Source organism: Schistocerca serialis, chromosome 9 (assembly GCF_023864345.2).
Source record: "Schistocerca serialis cubense isolate TAMUIC-IGC-003099 chromosome 9, iqSchSeri2.2, whole genome shotgun sequence".
NCBI lineage: Eukaryota > Metazoa > Arthropoda > Insecta > Orthoptera > Acrididae > Schistocerca > Schistocerca serialis.
Window position 1 is genome coordinate 79,338,909 of NC_064646.1, and position 25,328 is coordinate 79,364,236.

Genomic DNA, 25,328 nt, shown 5'->3' on the forward strand with positions numbered 1-25,328 from the left:
AATCTTCGCTGAATGAACGTTTTCAGAGAGAAGTTCCACTTACCTTTCAGAGTCACAACATAAGAAAGCACAACAAATGATAAGCCAAATCTTTTTATTCAAGAGTCGTCACAAGTGTAAATCTTACGTGTCGTAAAATTGGATAAATAGGAGCAGCGGGGTGAAGAGAAAACGAAACTTCTGAAAAACTTCTCTGCTATCGTGTCACAAGACAATGGGAATACCATTCAGAAATTTGTATGTCTAGGCTGGCAGTGAACCAATCTAACAGGGAATTTATGAATTTTAATGTCGGTGACGCTTCTTTGAACTTTTTTTTGAGTACCAATGTAAGCTGTGTTGTATTTAATTTAAGTACATACTAAGCAAATTTACAATTCCATTTCACAACCGAAAAGTTCAGTTTAAAAGTACACTTTAAACAGAATTGTTCTTCGGCTCTTTGAAAATGCAGGGTTGTCCCTTCGGAAATCGAGGGGTGAATAGAAACAGTAATCTTCAGTGTTTCTTCAGAAGAATACCAAGAATTTGACAGAAATGAAGAATCACCTTACTCTGTTCTCAAGCCAGGAGATAATGCTGTGATTAAATAATATGGAAAAAATAAGCATTCCTGCACTTAAAAGTTGTAATTTAGAAGGCAAACATTGTGTTGGTGTTTTTTGAATAAACAAGCCCGATCAAACACGTTGAATAGTAGACGTCAGATGAGTAGAAATTTTTTAATCAAGAAGTACTTCTGGGGGGTACGACTTGTAGATTCAAAGATATCATTTTTCACCATTATATCAGTGACTTAATGTGTCAACAAATCAACCAAATTCAGCAGCCCAATATTAAAATAATTAGAGATATAACAATCTTTATTTCGAAAACAGAGTAAACAAATTCAATTCATGCAATATTTTTAGTTTATGTATTGAGTATCGCTTTTTTGAAGCAGATAAATTTTGTTTCTTATTCTTCTAGGTCAAAACTATTTTGATATGTATCCAGAACAATGTCCTGTTTCTATTCACTCTGATCTGCAAGGTGAATGGCGCGAGGTTCAAAATCTATAAGTTTGAGCGCAAGACCTATAAACCCGTATAATTTTCATTTTCACATTTCTTTTTAAAAGTATCAGTTTTTTCTTTTATAGTTGAAAACTGTTCTATTCTCACCCCACTTTAAGGTATATGTGCATTACTGTGATGAAAGGGGTGTTAAATTGTACAGACCAGTTCGGGCATGCAGAGAAAATTTTTTATTCTTATTCTGAACTAGTTTCGTTATGATTTTATCACTCTCATTATCACTCCCTTTTGAAACTATAAGAATGCCATATCAAGTGATAGGTTTTCGTGTATGTGCTTTATTCGAACTTTAGCTCGTAGCAATTTTTGAGAACATTTATCGTGGAGAATATCAGCGATCTCGATCGAACATTTTGAAACTGAACTAAAAACATTCCTGACCGCAATAAAATATTTATTGGCAATGGTAACCAGTGTCGGCCAAACTGTGACCATTTCCAGATCTTATACACTGTGATGACAGGCGGTGAGCGGAGCAGGTATCGTGGATGCACGAACGTCAGCTGCTCACAACTTTCAATTAATCAGCCTTGCACTGAACTAAATGTTTGAAATAATCTTTCTTGACCGTGTTCGTATTTCTGTTACCCAAGGAGGAAGCTACACCTAAATCTTGGAAGTTTTCTGAGAAACAGTTAGCAGATTTGGAAGTTGAAAGACTTAATGTGGACTAAAAACACTTTCAATTGTCCTGGTAAAAATGTTAGCTTCATCGAAAATTTTCAGTGTTAAAGTGTATCTCTGGAATGGAGAGCGCTGTAAATAAACTGTAGTTGAACTGTGACATTTTCATCAATTACAAATCTCAAACTACTTTCAATTTATGCAGTAAGCCGCACTCAAAACAGGAAAATAATTTTCAATAAACCTGTGCAAAATAAATAATCACTGTACGCTTTTTAAATGGGAAGTGTAACAAAATATTGTTCACTTCCTGCTGACTTTAGTATAACGTGGTAATAACATAACAGATGCTGACAGTAAGACGTCAGTCACCTTACTGTTACATAGTCTCCTTACATGTTAGTTAATTAACACAATGACATTCATATGTTTTTCAATTACAATTAGTTTTGTAAGTAAAGCAATCGACAGCAGTGAGCAGCGACAGTCGTCAGCTCGATCCTCCTGCCCGCGGTGCACGTCGGGTAGTGTGTGGTGGTGGCGGCGGGTTATTATCTCTGGCGGAAGCGACGAATATCCGGCCGTCGGTGCGTTGCGGCGCTCTTCCTCACGCCATGAAACAAACAAAAACATTAATGTACAAAATCTATCAAAATAACATACTTAAGCTAATCTTCCACTAGCGCACATTATGGCAGAAAGAGTCCTGGTGCAACTACGGCTAATTTCCGTTACATCGTAGGATGTAAGGGGCTGGACGGGGAAGAGCAGGGGTGCTGTTTAACGTTTTCTGTAGAAGTCGCAGTTTACGAGATGCTCCAGAAAAATATGAAAAGGTGAATGTGTTTTATCCATAATGGATGCGGGTGAACTACGTGACTGTTCCGTTACAGGGTGTAGAATAATAACCATTTACAACAGGTGATTTTATGTAACACACGACCGGTTTCGGCCTCGTGCCCATCTTCAAGTGATTTACGTTCTGGCACACGTTTCCATACTCAGTGCTGGAGAGCACTGTTTAAATCGAAAACAAGTGATGTGATGATGAATAAAGCTGGTGTGTCGATATCGTATTCACCGTACATTTGTCACACTTTTGTACAAAAATATTTATTAGCTACCATACTAATTACAGATGCTTCCATATTATGTCTTTGATAGTGCCACCTTAGGTGTTGGTATTTTCAGACACACATGCACTTGAATGTAAACCACCTGAAGATGGGCTCAAGCCCGAAACCGATCGTACTGTTCAAAAATTTGCGGCTAAACGAATTTTTCCACAAATTTTCCTTCATTGACTGGGCCATCTGTTAAAAAGGCTGGTTTGGAGCAGCTCTCCACATTAGTATATAACGTGCAGGTCCTATCATCTCTGCGTAAGTGCTGCAACTTAGCAACTTACGTCCGTCTTAACCTGCTTACTGTATGCGAGCCTTGCTTTTCCTCCGTAACTTATTACCTCTTCGCTTCCCTCCATTACGACTCCTTGTTGCCTCAGGCTGTGTCCTGTCAACAGAGTCCTTCTTTCAGTTAGTTGGACTGTGCCACAAATTTCTTCTGTCTCCAGTTGGTTTCTGTACCTCCACATGAGTCGTCCGATCTACGCACAGAGTCTTCAGCACTCTTCTGTAGCACCACATTTCAAAAGCTTCTCCGTGGCTCTTGTCTGAACTGTTTATTGTTCACGTTTCACTTCCGTATAAGGCTACGCTCCAGACAACTACATTTAGAAAAGTCTTCCAAATTTTTAAATGTACATTCGATGTTAAAATGGAAATTTGTGGTAACGTCTTTGGGACCAAACTGCTGAGGTCATCGGTCCTTAAGCTTACGCACTACTTAATCTAACTTCAACTAACTTATGCTATGGACAACACACATAACCATGCCTGAGGGAGGACTAGAATCTCGGACGGGGGAAGCCGCGTGGACCGTGACAAGGCGCCTGAGACCGTGCTGCTACCCCGGACGGTATTCGATGTTAATATATTTATCTTTTTCATAAATGTTTTTCTTTCTATATCCTGTCTGCATGTAATATTTTCATACACTCATGTATGCATGAAGATTAACAATGTCCCCGTCTGTAATGGAGTGTGTGATTATTCCGTATTTATGACGTTTCGAGAGCACCTTAGCTGTACATAAAGTATTTCTCTCTTTGTTTCTCTAATTTGTGTACGTCATTAATAACGGTACACATATAAGGAAAGCACAGGTTTTCTTGGAATAATGGGACGATGTATCGATTACGAACATATTAAAAGAACCCAAGTCATTGTTTAGGGCAGAGCTATCTGAAGAAGTTGTTGCTTGATCAATGAAATGTGATAGCTAATTTCTCTTTCAGTTAAATTGCACACTACGACTGGCTCTGGGAAACAGGAATACTGTCGCTAGCCTAATAGTACTCGGTATTTGTTAACTTCAGAATTGATGGACATCGTTCGGTATACAACCACCAAGCTACAGAGAACGGTCATAGATTATAGTTAATGTTCTGTGTTTTATGAAAATGTAGTAGGGAAACATATTTTATATAATCTTTACTCAATTGAGTGAACGTTCAGTGGCATGAATTATTCGTTATACTTTGGCTGGTTGGTTGCTTGATTCGTGGGAAGGGACCAAACAGCGAGGTAATCGGCCCCATCGGATTAGGGAAGGACGCAGAAGGAAGTCGGCCATGCCCTTTCAAAGGAACCATCCCCGCATTTGCCTGAAGCCATTTAGGGAAATCACGGAGCCGTCCGAGGTGGCCGAGCGGTTCTAGGCCCTACAGTCTGGAACCGCGCGACCACAACGGTCGCAGGTTCGAACCCTGCCTCGGGCATGGATGTGTGTGATCTCCTTAGGTTAGTTAGGTTTAAGTAGTTCTAAGTTCTAGGGGACTGATGACCTCAGAAGTTAAGTCCTATAGTGCTCAGAGCCATTTGAACAATTTTTTTTAAATCACGGAAAATCTAAATCAAGATCTGCGGGCGTGGGTTTCGTCCGTCGTCCTCCTGAATGCGAGTCCAATGTGCCAAACACTGCGCCACCTCGCTCAGTGTAACACTTTTTATGAATAGGCGTATTGCAGAACTCATTACGTGTCCGGTAAAATATGACCGAAGTAAAGAGAGTCTGTCTGGAATGCTGATGATTCCCGGGTAGGTCAATTACAGGTCAGCCAGTAAACGATCGCTTTATTCTAGTTCTGCATTAGCTGAACGCAAAATTAAAAGGGTAGCTGGAAATAGTAGGCGAAGAAAGAGGTTTATGGAAGTCTGCTGTTAAAATAACGAACAGTTTAATGGAACACCTGCACCGGCATCAAGGAGCAGTTAACTTGGCGCTGACGGGAGCATTAGAGGAGAAAAAAATCATTGTGGGACAGGCAAAGATTTAGAGTAGGCGAGAGAAATTTTAGAAAATTTTATGTGTAGCAGGTAGATAGGGATGAAACGATTGAGGGTGCAGGTGTGAAGAAGTGGAGAACGTCTTCAAACCAGTCGAAAGACTGATGACAGAAAAAGAAAGAAAACCAGTTTCTTTCTCGAGATGGAACTCGATATCATTTAAATACGCTGGCTAATTTCCAGTTGAGTTAATAGCGGTTGCGTAAAATTTACTACAGTTTCACTGTTGCTCAGACTCTTGCGAGGGGAAAAAAGAGAGTGGAGGGGGAAAAAAAGCGAGCAGAGCGATTTCTGCAGCTGTTTGCATTGGGAGCGATTCGACGTCTGTCGTAATTATTGTCTTGGGGGAGATAGCGACGCTTTTTGCAAGAAGTATCTGCAGCATCCGCTTTTATGAATACACGAATGTTTCAAGTCGCCGTAAAGCAACTGAAAGAAAGCCGGGAGTGCTTTTATTTACATACAAATCTTCGCTTCGATCGCGCCCTTTATTGTCTCTCCTTTATGTTCGAAAGATGCTCGCAGCGAGCACCATCGCGCTGCCGGGTTCCAATCCATTAAACGAAACGCTGTGCTACGTATAACTTTTTAATTCGATCTTAAAACCGGACTTTAAGATTCATGAAGAGATGTTTCGAGATGGTTCTAATATTTCGCTGCAGTACAAAGAGTTTTATTTATGAGCGTGTCATTCTCAGAATACACTTCATTATCGGGAGTGCGCCGTGCCCGCTTCTTAAGTCGCCTTTATGGAACAATATGGAACGGTGTTACGACTACAGGCGAACGCCACGGCATTAATATGAAACATTACATTTCACGATTTAGTCGTAAGTCCAGTTTTGCAGTAACACAGCCAGTTAATGGCATTTTGTTCGCGAAGCGTTCTTTATTCAGCACACGTCGTCTCGCTTCAGAGGACGCGCAGGCCTAATTTTACAGGTCTCTTCCGATATGTGCCTAGGTGCCTCGGTGTTGAGAGCTGCTAAAACATTTCATAAAGAACAGCCATGCGGATAGGAGTGTTAAAAATATCTTGGTGGATTCCATTTTAGAGTACTGCCTGTTGGATTGTTATACTGTGATAGGGGAAGGCTCTGAGCACTATGGGACCTAACATCTGAGGTCATCCGTCACCTAGAACTTAGAACTACTTAAACCTAACTAACCTAAGGACATCATACACATCCATGCCCGAGGCAGGATTCGAACCTGAGACCGTAGCAGTAGCGCGGCTCCACACTGAAGCGCCTAGAACCGCTCGGCCACAACGGCTGGCTGATAGAATAAGGTCAAGGATCTAGTTCTAATAGACGTATATTATGATTTCAGGTACAAGAAAATAACAAATTTTTCGTTTTTGGCCTATGAATTTCGACCAAAGTATCCAGAAATCCTCGAAGATGTACAAAATACCCATCAATGGCTACCACCAGCTATTACCACACCTCTTTATTGGACTAAAATATATTTTGCAGTCACCTACCTCCTTAGCTATGGGAATATGTGCAGGCCAGACGGTATCAAATCTGGTGAATAAGGAAGGCGTTCCACAGTTTCGTACTCCTAATGCCCCAGTATTCGTGTAACAGGTGATTTTTTTCCGACGAAAAATATTTTTCTTTTTCAAGACAGGCGTCTTACCACCTACGTTTTCATCCTATCGATGCAGACATTGTTATCTTCGTTTCATGGTTATGAGCCCCACTTGTCTCGTCCCGGCTGACTAGACAACTTCACTTTTTCTGGTGACAATAGTGCGGCTTTGAGCCACTCTTTTAACTGCTGTTTCATTCCGATGCGAAGTGTTGGACCCTGAATCATCAGCAATAACAAATCAGCGTACAAAGTCATTAAGTTACTCCGCCTTTTGCCAATATTCAACAAACTAAACCCCGTCTTGCGCCAAACTTTCTTGTGGTTAATTATTCACATGAAGCGTACCACACTTTATCACACTCTTCTTGTGATACCACTGTCGGGTTCGGTATTTGATACATCTACGTCTGCATGGGTACTCTACAAGTCACACTCAAGTGCCTAGCAGAGAGTTCATCGAACCACCTTCACAATAATTTTCTATTATTTCAGTCTCGAACAGCATGGAGAATACGAACAATTATATCTTTCCGTGCGAGCTCTGATTTCCATTATTATGATAATAGTTTCTCCCTACGTAGGTCGGCGTCAACAAGGAAGAGGAGAAAGTTGGTGATCGAAATGTCGTGAGAAGATTCCGCCGCAACTTAAAACGCCTTTGTTTTAACGATGTCCACCACAAATGCTGTATCACACAGTAGCAAATATGCGTGGATCTGTAGTTAAGCTGGCAAGGTCGAGTAAAAAGTCGCAAAGGAAGATGACAAGTACTCAGTCATCTCATGTTAACGTACACAATTCGTAATGCTCTTGTCCTTATGTTACTTTTGCATGTAGATTTCTGAAGACGTAAGTAATTCCGAAATATATCGTCATATTTTGTAATTAATAAAGTCATTCCAGAATGAAATGTTCACTCTGAAGGGGAGCGTGCGCTGATATGGAACTTCCTGGCAGACTAAAACTGTGTGCTGTGCCGAGACACGACATCGGGAGCTTTGCCTCTAGTGGGCAAGTGCTCTTACCAGTTGAGCTACCCAAGCGTGCCCCACAGCCCATCTTCACAGCTGTCAGAATTAAAGCTGTGGGTAAGGGCGTGAGTCGTGCTTGGGTAGCTCAGACCGTAGGGCACTTGCCCGTCAGAAGCAAAGTCTCGGTCCGCCACACACTTTTAATCTCCCAGGAAATAAAGTCATTCTACACTTGCTGTATAATTTTTATGTGACCTAGCTAGATTAACTACAGAACTACTTTACTAGAAATCTAGCCTCCTACGTGACTTTATGTCACACTTTTATTGCCCAATAGCATCTTGTGTTAATTTCTGTAAGTTTCTGTCTGTGCTCACAATTTTCAGGTTGATATTCCTTATGATCATATGGCAGTATGAATTTAGCCATCTAATTCTCACCAGTCCGTCTATAGGCCACAAGTGGCCCATCGATACCATCCGACCGCCATGTCATCCTCAGGGAGGATGCGGATAGGAGGGGCGTGGGGTCAGCACACCGCTCGCCCGGCCGTAATGATGGTATTCTAATCGGTCGAGTAGCTCCTCAATTGGCATCACGAGGCTGAGTGCACCCCAAAAAATGGCAACAGCGCATGGCGGCCTGGATGGTCACCCATCCAAGTGCCGACCACGCCCGACAGCGCTTAACCTCGGTGATCTCACGGGAAACGGTGTATCAACTGCGGCAAGGCCGTTACCCATCCAATTCTCAGCTGTTGAAAATAAATGATGAGTCTCTTAATAATCTTTCAGCAATTCTGAATGAATTTGCACTGGGGATAAACCGCTCAAAACAGAGAGTGCCTCTTTGGCAGGGTATTCCTACATATTCGATCGAGCGAAACATCCATGACTAAAAACACCATGTAAACAAAACTGTTTCGAAGATGGAGTTGAGCCGGCCGTAGTGGCTGAGCGGTTCTAGGCGCTACAGTCTGGAACCGCGCGACCGTTACGGTCGAATGTTCGAATCCTTTCTCGGGCATGGATGTGTGTGATGTCCTTAGGTTAGTTAAGTAGTTCTAAGTTCTCGGGGACTGATGAACTTAGAAGTTAAGTCCCATAGTGCTCACAGCCATTTGTACCAAGATGAAGTTGATACTTGATTTACGAAATAGTGCGGCAAGTACACGGTTCAGTTTAGTGATTTTCTTTATTTTCATTATTTTTAAGTGTTTCAGTGCGTGTTACATTAGCCTTCTTTTTGATAGGCCACTTAGCCGTCTACTAGACGTTTCCAGGGTACACCACGAGGAGGTGAGTCTATCTGTGTACCCCTCCACTGAGTTTGGAAGGAGGCTGCGCAATCCGTTTTCCCAGAACGTCCCCGGAGAGAAACTGTTGAGTGATTTCGAAACACGGAAGGATGATTGCTCACCAGATATCGCGACCGGCTACATACACTAGCTGTCTCAAACGACATCCCAGATGGCCTTGATGCCAGATACATAATGATTTACACACATGTCGGCTACAAATTACGTGAACATGAAGTGGGAATCAAGCTACAAAGGAACGTGCGATGTTATTACTCTACATATCACTACTTTAATATCTATGTGAATGGAACTGTAAAATAAATCAGAATTTTAGTAATTAGTAATTTGTTACGTTTACTGTCACTGAAGAAACTCTAGGATGAATTTCTGTAACATTTAGACATACACGATAATGGTGTCTGCGTAGTTTGGGCGCAGAAACTCTCCGAAAAAAGAACTGGAAAGAAGATTTAAGAATAAACAGGGAGACGTACATGAGTTCTGCCTCCGAGAAAAGCCTTTCTCTCAGCCTGAGACTGCAAACGCTCGCTGGTGTCAGTGTAGTTTTGTCGAAGCAGCACCATAAGAAATGACTACTACCGAAGCGGTGGATTCGCGTTAACAGTGTGCATGGTCCACGTAACAACTGCCTGCACAGCTAGCCAATGTTCAACAGCGGAGTTTGCGATGCTACTTCGTGATGGTATTGTAGGACCTCAAAGCTGGCGAACGATTTCTGAAGCAAATATGCTGTCTGACGAAGGCTTTTGATTGTTGTCAGTTTTGTGAGAACTGAGGACTGCAATGAAATTGTTTAAGCTAGAGTGCTTGAATGTATTTGACAGAATAGTAAGTGAAATGGGGTACAGATCTCACGTAACAGCATGCCACTTCTGTCACGAATGCCTTAAATGAAAACTCTGTAATCATTTCGTTGTCGAAGCGCTCTCCTTGTCCGCGTTCACATCCTAATGTGTAATAAGGAAATGTGGTTCCCCCTAGAGCAAACGTGTGTGTAACATCGTGTGTTAGGAAGCTCCAGTCAAACGCATTGTGATAGCACGAAAAAGCGAGATCTCCAAAAATTGACATACTAGAAGGCCAACATCCAACAGACTTGTGAAAACCGAGATGTAATAAGATAATAAATAAAACCTACTGAAGAGGGGGAACTCGTCAACCAATATGTGTGGTTAGTAAAATGAGAAAAATAGTGTTTGCTTAAAAAAGCTCTATACCATTATATTGTGGAAAATACGCAGCGAATTTTGGATCAAATATAGAAAAATACCGACACAGCTGAACGAGTTAATAAAATAGCGGCTTTACAGTTCCAGTAGAAACAGCTAAAACAGCTAGTGAAGACCTGTAACACAGCTTTCCACTTGGATATTAAAAAAAAAAAAAAATCCCCTTCATGTTATGGACTATGAGATGCTCGTCCAAACATCGAAGCAGCTTTGCGGATATTTATAACAATTCCAGTCACTACACCATCATGTCAACATAGTTCCAGAAAATTAAAGGTGATAAAAAACTACTTAAGGTTGAGTACAGTTGATCAGATTGTCTAATGCATCTGCGGATACAACATGACGCAGCTGCTAAATTTTTCGATGGCGTAATCAGTGAATTTGTTTCGCTCAAACCAAAGGATCGAAAAGAAAAATTATGACACAAGCGAAATTTTTGGAACTGAATGTGTTGTCAACGATTAATTTTCTTTTACGTACAGCTAATAATTTGCGAAGAGCAAATAAAGCCTGTTTTTTATTGTACATCATATTAAGACTAAGGTACAGTAGATGCCATTAACAATAGGACAGATTTCGTTTTACTTTCAACTGCTTAAATATTACGCAATTTGTTGTATATTTTCTACCATGATACGTTTAATTTGCTGTATGTAATATTTTCCACCCATCCAGCTCATTTAAGTAATATATTATTAACTCCACGAACAGTTACAAAATTTCTTCTATCTGTGAAGAAGAAATTGCAGAAAGAAAAGTTTTCTGTGCGGCGGTTGAGGGAAAGCGCGGCTTTGGCAGTTCCGCCAAAGGCGCAAAATCACTTCGATATGGCTGTGGATAAGAGTGGTGTAACGTTTTCCATTTTTGTGAAATGAGCCTGCAATCAGTTTGGCTTCATATATTTTTCTGAAAAACAATATATTCCCGCGATTCGAAAGTGAAACCGTAGTTACACAATTCTCTTGGTACCCAACAACCCTTTACTGATTTACGGGATGTACTTATGCATCCACAGCAATTAACCTTTTCACATAGCACCTGAATATGAAGTCTCAGGCTTCGGAACGCTATGTAGCTCTATAATATATTTAAAATCGTTCTTCTGACTGAAAACAGTGATTGAATAGTTCGTAACTTAATATGCAAGGATTAAATTTCAAGTATTGCAGTAAAATAATGGAAGTACTTTCTTTCCCGGGCATTACCAACCTCCCAGATACTCCTGCCTTTCGCGTATGCGGTTATTGGTAATTTTGATTGCATAATAGATTAAGCAGGATATGAAACCGACGCTTTCCGTTTTGCACATGTCACTGTGAATATTACGAAATAGCTAATGTACGATTCTTACTTGCGCGCTCTTTACTCGCTTTGTGTTCTGCGAAATGAATGCCACAATTCGTCTCTCCGAAGCCATTCTAAATGTTCCCAGTGATTGTTTACTTCAGTACTCGATTCGTCGAGCGCTCTGCTTTATTGCGGCTGGACGAATCTGTTCATCGAGCGAAGAATTTTCGATGGCTGTTGTCTGTGAAACGTATTCCAGGTAAGTGAAGCACCTTGATCACAGTAATAAGGGGATCATTTACAATCGCTGTTATTTCCGTAATATTAGTTTTTGCGGAAATTCATTGCTAAACTTGTTACGAAAAACAGAACTAATTTCGTTTGTACGTCTATAAAATTTAATCTCGCCTATAACCATACTTTTTACATTACGTGACGGTATTAAAGTGCGATTTTTCGTTGAAGTTCATTTCACCCTGTGGTGCTCTTGCTCTCGCAGTATTCGAGGAATGGAGCAGTACTGAATTCGCAATTTATTCTTTGCTGGGTGTTTGTTTTTTGTGACAGTCCGCGTTCTCTTTTGTTCCGCAGAGGTATGTTACTCTTACTTGCGCGTTCTTTACTCGCTTTGTGTTCTGCGAAATGAATGCCACAATTCGTCTCTCCGAAGCCATTCTTAATTTTCCTAGTGATTGTTTACTTCAGTACTCGATTCGTCGAGCGCTCTGCTTTATTGCGGCTGGACGAATCTGTTCATCGAGCGAAGAATTTTCGATGGCTGTTGTCTGTGAAACGTATTCCAGGTAAGGGAAGCACCTTTTTACTTTACGAAAGTCTACGTATCTAATTCAGGAAACAATAGAGGTACACATGCAGTCCCTTTGAAAGAAGTAAAATGTTGAAAAAGCAGGAATCTCTCATATAAAATACAAAAGTTACCATTTTATTCTGAGTAAAAAACTGTAGCATATTCATATTCACCCAAGCCAATATGCATATTTAGGATACTTCAGGTAATCTTGGTACGCTGTTTAAAACCGAACGCGAACCACATGTCAGCGTAAATCCAAGAGCTAGCCGTGCATCACTAATCACTTATCAGATTCGGCGAATATCTCCCTGAGCTGGATAAACGTTGTGTTGTTATCAGTATTTTACTACATTGTTGATACGATTACAAATTACTCCTTATCCCTGCAGAATATTTTTACACATTTTCTTCGTTTGTTTGCTTTTTTCGGCCCCCAGATTTCTGTAGTGATAGTTTGGGGGTTTTACGTCGTCGTTGTGCACCATTTCCTTTCTATGTTACGTCATTACACTGTTGGTATATTCTCAAGCAAACGTGTCTATTTTGTGTTGAAAAACTACCAGGGGATAAAATACAGAGATTTATCTTTTTTAAAAAGCGTACTTTGGTTTCTTTCTTCCACGAAATGATCGAAAAGTATTTTACTGACGGCAACTTGAATGTATTGTAGATTTTTACCAACGTGTCTGCACAAACTTACCTGCTAATCAGTCTTCATTCGTTCATTTTATTCACAAATGCTATATTAAATTAGATGGTCTGTACGACTACTGCATGACTTCATAGTGAGAAAGTGCGTATGTCATGTAATAAAATGAAATATTGCAATCTGTGTTAAGTCATTGTTTGAATGATTTTACACCGTCATTTTTTTCTTTATTTGTTAATCAATACGACACTTATGTACTACGTGGATTGTCGCCATATAACAACAATTGCAGGAATGTTTTTTTTAACGGTCGCTTACAGTGCTTAAAAATAGCAGGTACATTTCATCGGTATGTAATTTCGTCGTCATTGCAACCATCACGTACTGTCATCCATGGCACAAATTCACACCACTGCTTGTTCCAACCCACGGGATTCTTCTCTGGGCTACCTAGGTCTTTCGTCGTTTTGTTTAGTTTGCGAAAGGCAAGTGTGGCAACCGATTCTCTCCCATCTGTAAAATGTATTGATGACATGGTTGCCTGTATACGTTCACGGCAAATACCAAAAGTTTTTCTCTGACTGTATCATTTTTCATGGAATGTATCCTCTTATATCCTTGAAAATTCTCCTGGGAAAATTCGTTTCCGTCCCTTGAAGTTAACTTCAGTTCATGATTTTTGATATACAACTAATGGCATTATGTAAAATTGTGGATATTGCCATAATTTTATAGAACCTTACTTGGATGTCTTATTTACTGTCTCGTCCCATAGTTGTATTCATTCTTGTGGACATTCTAGAAAAGTTAGTTAGTTGGTTTTAATTCCCATACGTTGCATTCGAGACATTTAAGAGGTGTTATTATTTGGTAGTAATATTATGTAAACAAAATTTTTGTCTTATAATATGAATGATGTAGCATACGTTTTTGTTTGTTGCCTATTCGAAAATTTCTTTCTTTTAACTTCCTGTGTTTTCCTCTTCTGTTTAACGCTTGCTTCAGTAGACAGGGTGTCAGAAGAAGGAATAGCCAAACTTACGTAAGACATTCCAACAACATGATAGAATTAAGTGTTCTACTGATATACGTCTGGAAACACTTTATTTAGATGTGAGCCTCATTTTTACGGTTCTTCAAAATACGGAAACATACAGGGATTGACCGTACCAACATACCACACGATACTCTTTCTCACATGAACTGCACGAAATGCACTCAGCATTGATAAAGGAATCACATTGAATACGCTGATATACAGGGTGAGTCACCTAACATTACCGCTGGATATATTTCGTAAACCACATCAAATACTGACGAATCGATTCCACAGACCGGACGTGAGGAGAGGGGCTAGTGTAATTGGTTAATACAAACCATAAAAAAATGCACGGAAGTATGTTTTTTAACACAAACCTACGTCTTTTTAAATGGAACCACGTTAGATTTGTTAGCACATCTTAACATATAAACAAATACGTAATCAGTGCCGTTTGTTGCATTGTAAAATGTTAACTACATCCGGAGATATTGAAACCTAAAGTTGACGCTTGAAACCTCCGACGTTTAGTTGCATGTTGTAACAAACACGGGCCACGGTCGACGTGGAGGACGCATAAATTGGCCAGCCCGTTCTCCTGATCTTACACTTCTGGACTTCCGTGCATTTTTGTTTGGTTTGTTTTAAACAATTATACTAGCTCCTCTCCTCACGTTCGGTCTGTGGAATTGGTTCGCCAGTATTTGATGTGGTTTACGAAATATATCCAGCGGTAACGTTAGGTGACTCACCCTGTATACCTAGATTTGTGATCCATGCGCATAGTTCCACAGCCTTCCATAGTACGGGCATGTTTACTGTCTGCAACTTGTACCGTTATTGCGACGCGCAAGATCTTTAAAATGCCCCTTGAAATGGTAATAGGTGTAGGTTTGGATGACGTAGAACCAGGGAATTGGTCCAGCGCCTTCTACCTCTGAATCTTGTCACTTAAAAGCAGGCGCCGAAATGAGCAGGAGCAGAAACGTGCGTTCATGTTTCGTCGCACTGAGAAGAAAGCACGTCTAAGAGACTGCGGAGAGCAGTCTTTACATAAGCATTGTTTAAGTTCGTCCGTTGAGGCTCGGTGGAAGAACATGAGCCCGAACAGTCGTCAATAATGCCTAGCCAAACATCGACATAAGCTCTTTGTTGGCGACGTGATTCATCAGTTCTATTAGAATTCACGTCAGTCAGTCCATGTTCCTGTGAATTTACATATTTGATTTATGAGGATCTGTAGAAAATATATTCTAACATGGAAAAAAGCGCTTGCAGACTGATGTCCACACAATACATTTAATTCTTCTGTGTGAAAAGAATGTGTCCTGAAGTTCGACCGTATCTTCTTGTTGCATGCTTCTGCCGTCGTCTTAAGGATGCCAAAAATCCGACCGCTGAAAACCGATACCGGTATTTTAGTTCTGAATAACTAGTATTTTTCGGTATTTGTTTGGTCTCGGTTATAAGACGTAAAACCTGCATTGGTTTGAAATATTGCATTATTATAGAGAATGGGAAAAGCTATCTGTGATCAACTCTAGTTTGGAAAGTTTATACGAAGTGAGGTAGCAATGAAGTACAATGTTTAATTTGCTTTAAAAGATTTATCTGTTGTTTCTATGAAATAATAAGAGTAGCGAAATTATGGTAGCACTTCAAATAGCTCTGAGCACTATCGGACTTAAAATCTGAGGTCATCAGTCCCCTGGAACGTAGAACTACTTAAACCTAACTAACCTAAGGACATCAAACACATCCATGCTCGAGGCAGGATTCGAACCTGCGACCGTAGCAGTCGCGCGGTTCCAAACTGAAGCTCCTAGAACCGCTCGGCCACCGTGGCCGGCTATGGTAGCAGTAATAAATTACAAACTTTTCAATAATTCATTCATAGTATTCAGTAGAACTAGAGAGAAACTGGTCTGTTAGCAGTGTCTACGTAACATGCCTTTGTCTGCTTGTTGCCGTTGAAAACGAACGAATTAACACGAAAAACAGTGTTTCAACTTCATTGTTCACCCTTTAGTACTGACTATTCGTAATGCTCAAACAGTGGTGTGATCCCCATTGCTGAATTTCAGAAAATTAGAAGCAATATAAGAATACGGGTGTTTTTTTTTTTTTTTTTTTTTTTTGTAGTATTCAGCCATGCATGACTTTTCGAAAAAAGCAGCGAGTAGTGGACGGACTAAATTTTATTTGCCTATTTAGTTCAATATTGTGATACTACGTATACTGAAACTGAGGGATTCAGAATTTGTCGATCTGTGGGCCCTTACTGTGATTATTAGCCCGCCCGGTTAGCCGTGCGATCTAACGCAATGCTTTCCGGGCGGGAAGGCACGTTCCCCGGCGCGAATCCGCCCGACGGATTAGTGTCGAGGTGCGATGTGCCAGCCAGTCTGTGGATAGTTTTTAAGGCGGTTTTCCATCTGCCTCGGCGAATGCGGGCTGGTTCACCTTATTCAGCTTCAGTTACACTATGTCGGCGATTGTTGCGCAAACACTTTCTCCATGTACGCGTACACCATAATTTCTGTACCACGCAAACATTGGGGTTACACTCGTCTGGTGTGAGACGTTCCAGGGAGATCCGCTGGGGGCCGGACCGCACAACAACCCTGGGTTGGGTGTGGGACGGCTATGGGTTAAGTGGACTGCTGTGGCCTGTTGTGGGGCTGTGAACCACTGAGGGCTACGGCAGATACGAAGCCTCTCCGTCGTTTCTAGGTCCCCAGTTGCATAAAACACAATCCAATACAATACTGCGATTATTACCGGAAAGCCGGCCGGAGTGGCCGAGTGGTTCTGGGCGATACAGTCTGGAACCACATGACCGCTACGGTCGCAGGTTCGAATCCTGCCTCGGGCATGGATGTGTGTGATGTTCTTAAGTTAGTTAGGTTTAAGTAGTTCTAAGTTATAGGGGACTGATGACCTCACAAGTTAAGTCCCATAGTGCTCAGAGCCATTTTATTACCGGAAATAACAGGGAAAAGACCAAAAATCGGGTTTCTCGGATAATCGGTTATTCTGAGCTGTTTTAACAGTCAGGTTGAACTGGCGTGGAAGAAAACCTTTACAGCCGAGAACTGGTTGTTTCAGCGATAACCGCCATCGTTACGTCGTCTTCAGAAGAAAGACCGATAACAATAACGTAAGAAATGACATACGCTAGACGTGAGATAAAAGTAAAAAAAACCTCGAAAGGCGTGACGGAGATCTGAAGAATGTTCTTTCAGGATGAGAGCGACTGTTTTAGCTCCTGTTGTTGTTGTGGTCTTCAGTCCTGAGACTGGTTTGATGCAGCTCTCCATGCTACTCTATCCTTTGCAAGCTTCTTCATCTCCCAGTGCCTACTGCAGCCGACATCCGTCTGAATCTGCTTAGTGTATTCATCTCTTGGTCTCCCTCTACGATTTTTACCCTCCACGCTGCCCTCCAATACTAAACTGGTGATCCCTTGATGCTTCAGAACATGTCCTACCAACCGGTCCCTTCTTCTTGTCAAGTTGAGCCACAAACTTCTCTTCTCCCTAATCCTATTCAATACCTCCTCATTAGTTAGGTGATCTACCCACCTTATCTTCAGCATTCTTCTGTAGCACCACATTTCGAAAGCTTCTATTCTCTTCATGTCCAAACTGGTTATCGTCCATGTTTCACTTCCATACATGGCTACACTCCACACAAATACTTTCAGAAACGACTTCCTGACACTTAAATCTATACTCGATGTTAACAAATTTTTCTTCTTCACAAACGCTTTCCTTGCCATTGCCAGTCAACATTTTATATCCTCTCTACTTCGACCATCATCAGTTATTTTGCTCCTCAAATAGCAAAACTCCTTTACTTCTTTAAGTGTCTCATTTCCTAATCTAATTCCCTCAGCATCACCCGACTTAATTCGACTACATTCCATTATCCTCGTTTTGCTTTTGTTGATGTTCATCTTATACCCTCCTTTCAGGACACTGTCCATTCCGTTCAACTGCTCTTCCAAGTCCTTTGCTGTCTCTGACAGAATTACAATGTCATCGGCGAATCTCATAGTTTTTATTTCTTCTCCATGGATTTTAATACCTACTCCGAACTTTTCTTTTGTTTTCTTTATTGCTTGCTCAATATACAGATTGAATAACATTGGAGAGAGGCTACAACCCTGTCTCACTCCCTTCCCAACCACTGCTTCCCTTTCATAACCCTCGACTCGTATGACTGCCATCTGCTTTCTGTACAAATTGTGCCTACCTCGATGTTTTGTTGACTTCAACGCAGCATGAGAATCTCAAAAGGATATTTTCTGTAGCTACGTATTTTACGATACGTCGTTGTAAGATTTTATTGCTTGTGTGCTTTTAGGGTCGCACGCGCACGCGAGTGCTTATGTGTGTGTGTGTGTGTGTGTGTGTGTGTGTGTGCGCGCGCGCGTGTGTGTATGTGCGCGTGCGTGTGCGCTTGCCGCCCTGTACTCCTCGCGTGTTATGCGGAGTTAAGTTTTGGTCAGCTGCCAGAAGTCGCGTTAGCCGCTAGGACACCATCAAGGAGCGTAAACATTGACCTTCTTCGCCCGGCAGCAAAAGTTAAGGGAGACGGAGCGTCGGCGCCTGAGCGCAGCGGAGCGCCTCTCGCCGGTGTCACTTTAAGAGCGGCGGCTGCGACGCCCGTCTTCACCGTCTCGCCGGACACGACGTGGGGCAGCGGCCTAGGGGTGTGCTAAACCAGTAATCGCGAGTAATAGCTCCAGCTCCAACCATAATACTATCAACTAGTTAACAAAATGGTTCAAATGGCTCTGAGCACTATGGGACATAACGTCTGAGGTCATAAGCCCCCTAGAACTTAGAACTACTTAAACCTAACTAACCTAAGGACACCACACACACCCATGCCCGAGGCAGGATTCGAACCTGCGACCGTAGCAGTCCCGCGGTTCCGGACTGCAGCGCCAGAACCGCTAGAGAAATTAGATAGTTCTATTATTTTGCAGTTGATGTTTCACAGTTGTTTTGGTGATATAAATCGTAAAAACAGAGAAACGTAACAGACGCCGCAATTTTTACAATTGCATTGTTGTTTGACTTCGTTTACATATAGGTACTGTCTCATCACACACTTCGGCAGCAAACCACGCGTGACCCATCATTTCGCCAAATATTGGCGAGGATAGCTGGTGACGTACTGTGGAATGTATTTTGATGTAATAGTCTGGAATGTGTATGAATGCAGAGTCTCGCGGCGATAACATTGAATAAAATGTTCTCCGGTTTCCAACCGCGTCAATTGCTTAAAACTACACGAGCTTTCGGCCAAGCACTCCTTGGCCATTGTCAAGTGTTATGACTGCCAGTGGGCTGTTGGTGCCGGTGACATTGCCATATATGGGCATGTTTTGAGTCGGCGTTCGATGTGCCCTCTTCAACCGCGCGATCGCTGGATCCCACGCAGCGCTGAGCTGCAAGTCTCCGTCTCTATTCAGGGTGTTTGCGGTAATTTTTATTTCAATAGCTTCCTTTATTAAACTGTCCCAGAAGCCGTTAGTGCGAGTCACGACAGAGGTATCGTCAAATTCAATTTGGGATCCAGCGATCGCGCGGTTGAAGAGCGCATATCGAACGCCGACTCAAAACATGTTCATATATGGCAATGTCACGGGCACCAGTGACGTCACAGCCGGCAGCTAACGTATATAAGGGCGCACCAACAGCCCACTGACAGTCATAACACTTGAAAATGGCCAAGGAGTGCTTGGCCGAAAGCTCGTGTAGTTTTAAGCAATTGACGCGGTTGGAAACCCGAGAACATTTTATTCAGTGTGGAATGTATTTTGATGCAGTCTTCTCGGGATATAATTTCTTTTTCTCTAGCGATGGGCTGATTATACGTACACAGGGGACCTATTGTTGGCTTGCAGCTGCGTAGGCTGCTCAAAGGTTAAAATGAAACTAATGGAGTACGAACTCCTGTAAGATTTAATTACAGTCCGTTCTAGGAGCGTTATTTGCAGAGACCTAATGGGCACTGCAAGTACAATCCCTTTCCGGAATTTATTTTCTATCGCACATTTTCCGTTAAATTTCTTTTTCATGCATTTTATGAAAATATTAATAAACACAATATACTTAGCTTTTCTCGGTTTATTTGCATGGTAAATAACATAAAAATCGAAAATAAAAATTTTCCGCACAAGGAGTTTATCCCAGGACCCGCGGTTTTTTGTACTCTTTCCACTGCGCCAACCAATGGGTGTCAACTACGCCAGCATAAATGGTTCATATCTCGTAGGATCCGCGTCAAAAATGTTATTTATTCTAAAATCTTGGCCATGTGGAGCTCCTACTTCTGTCACTTCATTTCTTCCCAAGCCTTGCATACGCCATGAATTAGTACGAAATTGGTGTCGACGCTTCGGCGCGCCGCCCTAGTGAAACCTGCAAAGTAGTTCGTGCTTGTGAATCACTTTGTCTATGGTGCCTTCGTTCCAGATGTTTTCTCAGCTTATTCACAGTCGGTTTGAAACAGAATGTCGCATCGTGCACTTTTGTTACTTTTGTCTCTTACAGAAAAATATTCTCACGATTAACTACGTTTCTCTCTTTCATTCAGTGCACACAGCCACACGCAACTACACATAAAAGTGAAAGAAAAATTATGAACTTCGTTTTCCTTTAGCTTATTACATTTGCATGATAGCCGAGTGGAGGATTGCAGTCAAGAATGCTGGCGCTCACGCTATCTTCGCTCTAACTTAATGCAACGTTTACCTTTTGGTATTTACTGTAATTGTCTTGTGTGTAGAGAACTGTGTATTTATTCACATACGAGTTTTTATTGTGTTTTTCTGTGTGCGTAACTGACTAACATTTGTCAACTTTTGAGGACCTCACTTTCTGTAGAGCAGGGCCGCTAGTAGCTTTGTAGTGGTCTCTTTCGTCGTTAGGTTGCACTAAGTATCTGCAAGGCAGATTGTAGATCTTCGTGAACGTGCATAGAATTTTCTGGAGTATTCTTGGGGTCGTTCAAGGACTGTTGATTACCCTGTGACTTCATGCAGGTAATTAACTGGGAAAATAACATACTTTGGAACAGTAAACGCTTCTCGACTACCGGTGGCACCGGTTGCAGAGTGGAATGAGTCTGCACTTGGCTGTCTGCTCTCAACTGTTACCGTAGAAACGAACACCTTCAAGTAGCTTTTTCTTATCTTACATTCGCACTCGTGAATGGAGGGAGTGAGCTGGTGAGAGTTTATGCTCTTTTCAGACAAAGGTTGAGTTTTTTTCTGATTTGGCCCCATTTTTTTCCTGAACAGAAAGGAGAATTTTGAATATATTGTCTTCTTGTTTTTCTTTGATTTTGGTTTGAGAGGATAAATTATATTCCCGGCATTCACATTGCAGGCGAGGGAAAAGACATAAAACCTCACTTGGGGTTATTCTGTAGACCAAGAACGGCCAAGAACTCAGCAAAAGTGGGTTACTCCTGCACGCATGCAAATCTCTTTCACCTGAGTGCACACTTCAGCACTGCGACACCATGCTGTCTGAGTGGTAACTGGGGGAGAAGGAGGAGGGAGCCTTTGAAAGCGCAACATGCAGCATGCGGCTTTATGTCATATTTCTCTACAACGTAGATCACTAACAAAACAATTTTTTAGTATTAGTTCATTATTTTTGGCGTGCTGAAGACATAATAAAATTTACATGTGGCACAAACTGTCGAAATGCAGACAGACGCGGATAGTTTGGCAAATGTTCGTTACTCAAGCTGCCACGTAATTGTAGCTTCATAATTGAAAAACGTCTTTCACGAACATGTGCTGATCGAAACATTGATATAACATTTGCACCCTCATTATGAAGATGTAGAGAGTCTTCCCGAGGATAACGTAGAACTCCTGGAGACTTACAACGAAAAAGAATTTGTCTTTCAAATGGGAATTACATTGTCGACCGATCAGTTCCATTTGCAGATGCACAGGGGCACTTTCAACTCAAATGGCAAACGGTCTCGACAACAGGTCAGAAACAGATATAACATGGCATTGTTCCCAAACGTTTAAAAAGCTATTCCTGTAATTCTTTCCAACCGGCCAGGGTGGCCGAGCGGTTCGAGGCGCTACAGTCTGGAACCGCGCGACCGCTACGGTCGCAGATTCGAATCCTGCCTCGGGCATGGATGTTTGTGATGTCCTTAGTTTAGTTAGGTTTAAGTAGTTCTAAGTTCTAGGGGACTGATGACCTCAGAAGTTAAGCCCCATAGTGCTCAAAGCCATCTGAACCATTAATTCTTTCGACGTCACACTGGATTGTTTAAATTTCGCGTTTTCTTTAACGTCAGTGAGCGAAGGGAAATGGAAGGTGTTCCTTTCAGAAGTTGTCCCTTCCAAAATGCGTTTTTTCTTTTTAAATGCATCCTCTTTCGTTATGAATCCAGAAATAAACTGCTTCTCACTTTACAATGTCTTGCTAAGGCCAGTCTGCAGTCAACTATTTGAAAGTCGTCTGCCTTCCGTCCTAGATATTCTGGTTTTCGTTCCGCTTTTCCTTTTCCTTCAGAAATTCAGCAATAGCGGAGTGTAAATCAAAAAATTCCTTTCTGGTATGTCCCTTCACGTGCTTTGCGGTCATGTACGACGACTCCATAATCTTCGCTCAATTTCGTCAAAAACTGTTGTAACTGACGATGTAATAATGAGAGCGACTTAAAAAATTTAGTATTCGCACCATCAATTTCATCACTTGTTCCAGGCCTGCATATTTAACACAAAGTGCTTCTTGACGTACAGATCAATAAATCCCGTAAAAATCATCTGTTGATGGTCATAATTTTCAGCTTTTTATTGCCAACTAAATATTTAAATTCTTTTTACGTGATGTTGCAATGCAGTTTCATACCAAATTTACGGTACCCGTCGATTATGCTTGTACATAACACATACTGAGAGCTCTGATCCTTCTCCTCCGTGTTTCCTATTCACTGTTAAAGGATTACGAACGTAGAACTCTAGACCGCCTCTTTTTGTGCAAACAGCCGCTGGACCTTGAAGTTCTTTTATATCTCGAACAAACACTTTCACCACCATTCTGCCGAACTTAAGGAAGTGGCGCGGACCAAAACCAGGCGCATTAAATACTGGAAGAAATTGTCACATCGCACTTTTAGACGAAATGTTGTGCTATACCGAGAAGGACCGAGCAAAATCGATGAATTCCGAGTAGCGCCGAGACATGCAGAGCCTCGGACCGCAAGCGGGCAGTACGCGTGAAGCTTTGCGCACTGTGACCGAACCTGTCGTAGGCAGTGGATTCGATAGCTATTTCCTACTTAGTCTGTCTTGGGCTTTCGTATAGGAGTAACAGCCTGCTGTGTCGAGCTATTAATGAGTCACAGATGCAGTGCTGGACAGCTGCAAAAGAACGTTACAGTGGAATGAAGACGTTGCAGGAGTGCAACCAACACCCTGATTACATGTGTCTGCAGTAGGTTGCGAGAGGGGACTCTGGGCTGCACGTAACAGTGACGAAAAACAGGCTGAATAGTTTAAATTGCTGAAATTTTACCAGTAAGAAGAGAAATTTTGTAATAAAAAAAATGAATATTTTTCTCATTGCTACACAAAAACGAAGTGAATGGCGAAGACTTGCTTTTCTGTTTCTGAATCACATCCTATTAAAAATGTAATAGTGCTTAATGTGGACCAGGGGCTTCAGTCCGGAACCGCGCGACTGCTACGGTCGCAAGTTCGAACCCTGCCACGGGCATGGATGTGTGTGATGTCCTTAGATTGGTTAGGTTTAAGTAGTTCTAAAGTTCTAGGGGACTGCTGACCTCAGATGTTAAGTCCCATAGTGCTCAGAGCCATTTGAGCCATTTGAACCTCGCAAAAGGCCATTGCTCACAGCGATGCATAAACCTACACGTCTTCAGTGAGCCAAACAACACGGTTCAAACGGCTCTGAGCACTATGGGTTCAAATGGCTCTGAGCACTATGGGACTTAACATCTGTGGTCATCAGTCCCCTAGAACTTAGAACTACTTAAACCTAACTAACCTAAGGACATCACACACATCCATGCCCGAGGCAGGATTTGAACCTGCGACCGTAGCAGTCGCGCAGTTCCTGACCGAGCGCCTAGAACCGCTAGACCACCGCGGCCGGCAGCACTATGGGACTTAACATCTGGCGTGACTCAGAGTGTCATATTGATAGATACGGTAAGTATCGCCCATTTCTAAGGCAACATTTATTTTGGAGCCGAAGAGAGACAACGTGAAAGTCAGTACTGAGCACTACAGCTATTTTGGCTTTGAAATGGAAGCCAAGGTAGTACTAAGTTTGTAACGTAAGCGTTTCTATTCAGTTCTCACTGCAGTTGTTGACAAACACAACTATATGCTATTAACCACCTACACTCTTGAGAACCACTGTTTTCGGAAAAAATAGCGGATGACTACTGCAATACTTAGACTTTCCGTAAGAAAGTTTAGGATTTTAACGTCCCGTAGACAGCGAGACGTAGCACAAGCTCTCATTACGAAAGGAAATCGGACGTGCCCTCTTCAAAGGAATCATCCCGGCATTTGCCTGGAGCCACTTTTAGGGAAATCACAGAAAACCTAAGTTTGGATTGCCGGCCGGGGATTTGTACTGTCGTCCTCCCGGAAGCGAGTCTTGTATGTTAACCACTCCGTTACCTCGCTCGGTACTAATTACAAATTCATAACATTTCATGTTCGTACATACCAAAAACAAAGCGATGGAACAACATTTAGAAATTTATCTTTCTTTCACTTCTTATCGCTCCAATGGCCGCAAATTCCTTATGCCACTGTGGTTTAAGTGTATTTGTTGTTCTTGTCGATGAAGATTAGGCACTTTGTTAAAACTTTTTGGGAGGCACCAATACACTTTTGACAAAGAAAACTTCAGTGCGTTTTCATGAACTAGAAGAATTGTGGAATTTGCCTTCCGTGTAATATATTCTATTAGGTTGGTGCACAAGTTCGTAGCGTTTTTCCGTAAGTTTAATAAACACGACATATATACATAACAGAGACTTTAGTCATCAATAACATGTTCTCGTTCACTATCTACAACTGTCTGCCAACTCTGGGGTGACTTTTCGATTCCTTGACTGTAGAAATCATGTCGTTTTGAGGAGTGCATTTTCATCCGGAAAGGAAGTTTGTTGGAGGTTGCTCTATAGGGAGCGGAAAAGATGAAAATCTGACTGCGCAAGATCAGTTGATTAAGGTGAGTCCGGAATTACTTCCCAACCCATCTCCTGTCTAGTGTTTTTTG

At 41.8% G+C, this 25,328-nt stretch overlaps 1 long non-coding RNA gene across 2 annotated transcripts in view; it reads right to left on the minus strand.

Moving 5' to 3' along the window:
- Positions 1-946: 946 nt before the first annotated feature.
- LOC126418973 (uncharacterized) overlaps positions 947-25,328 on the minus strand; it is a 224,869-nt gene continuing 200,487 nt past the window's right edge. For both annotated transcript variants that reach the window (XR_007575920.1, XR_007575921.1), the window contains one exon: positions 947-2,302. This is a non-coding gene — a long non-coding RNA (uncharacterized LOC126418973). The remainder of the gene's footprint in view (positions 2,303-25,328) is intronic.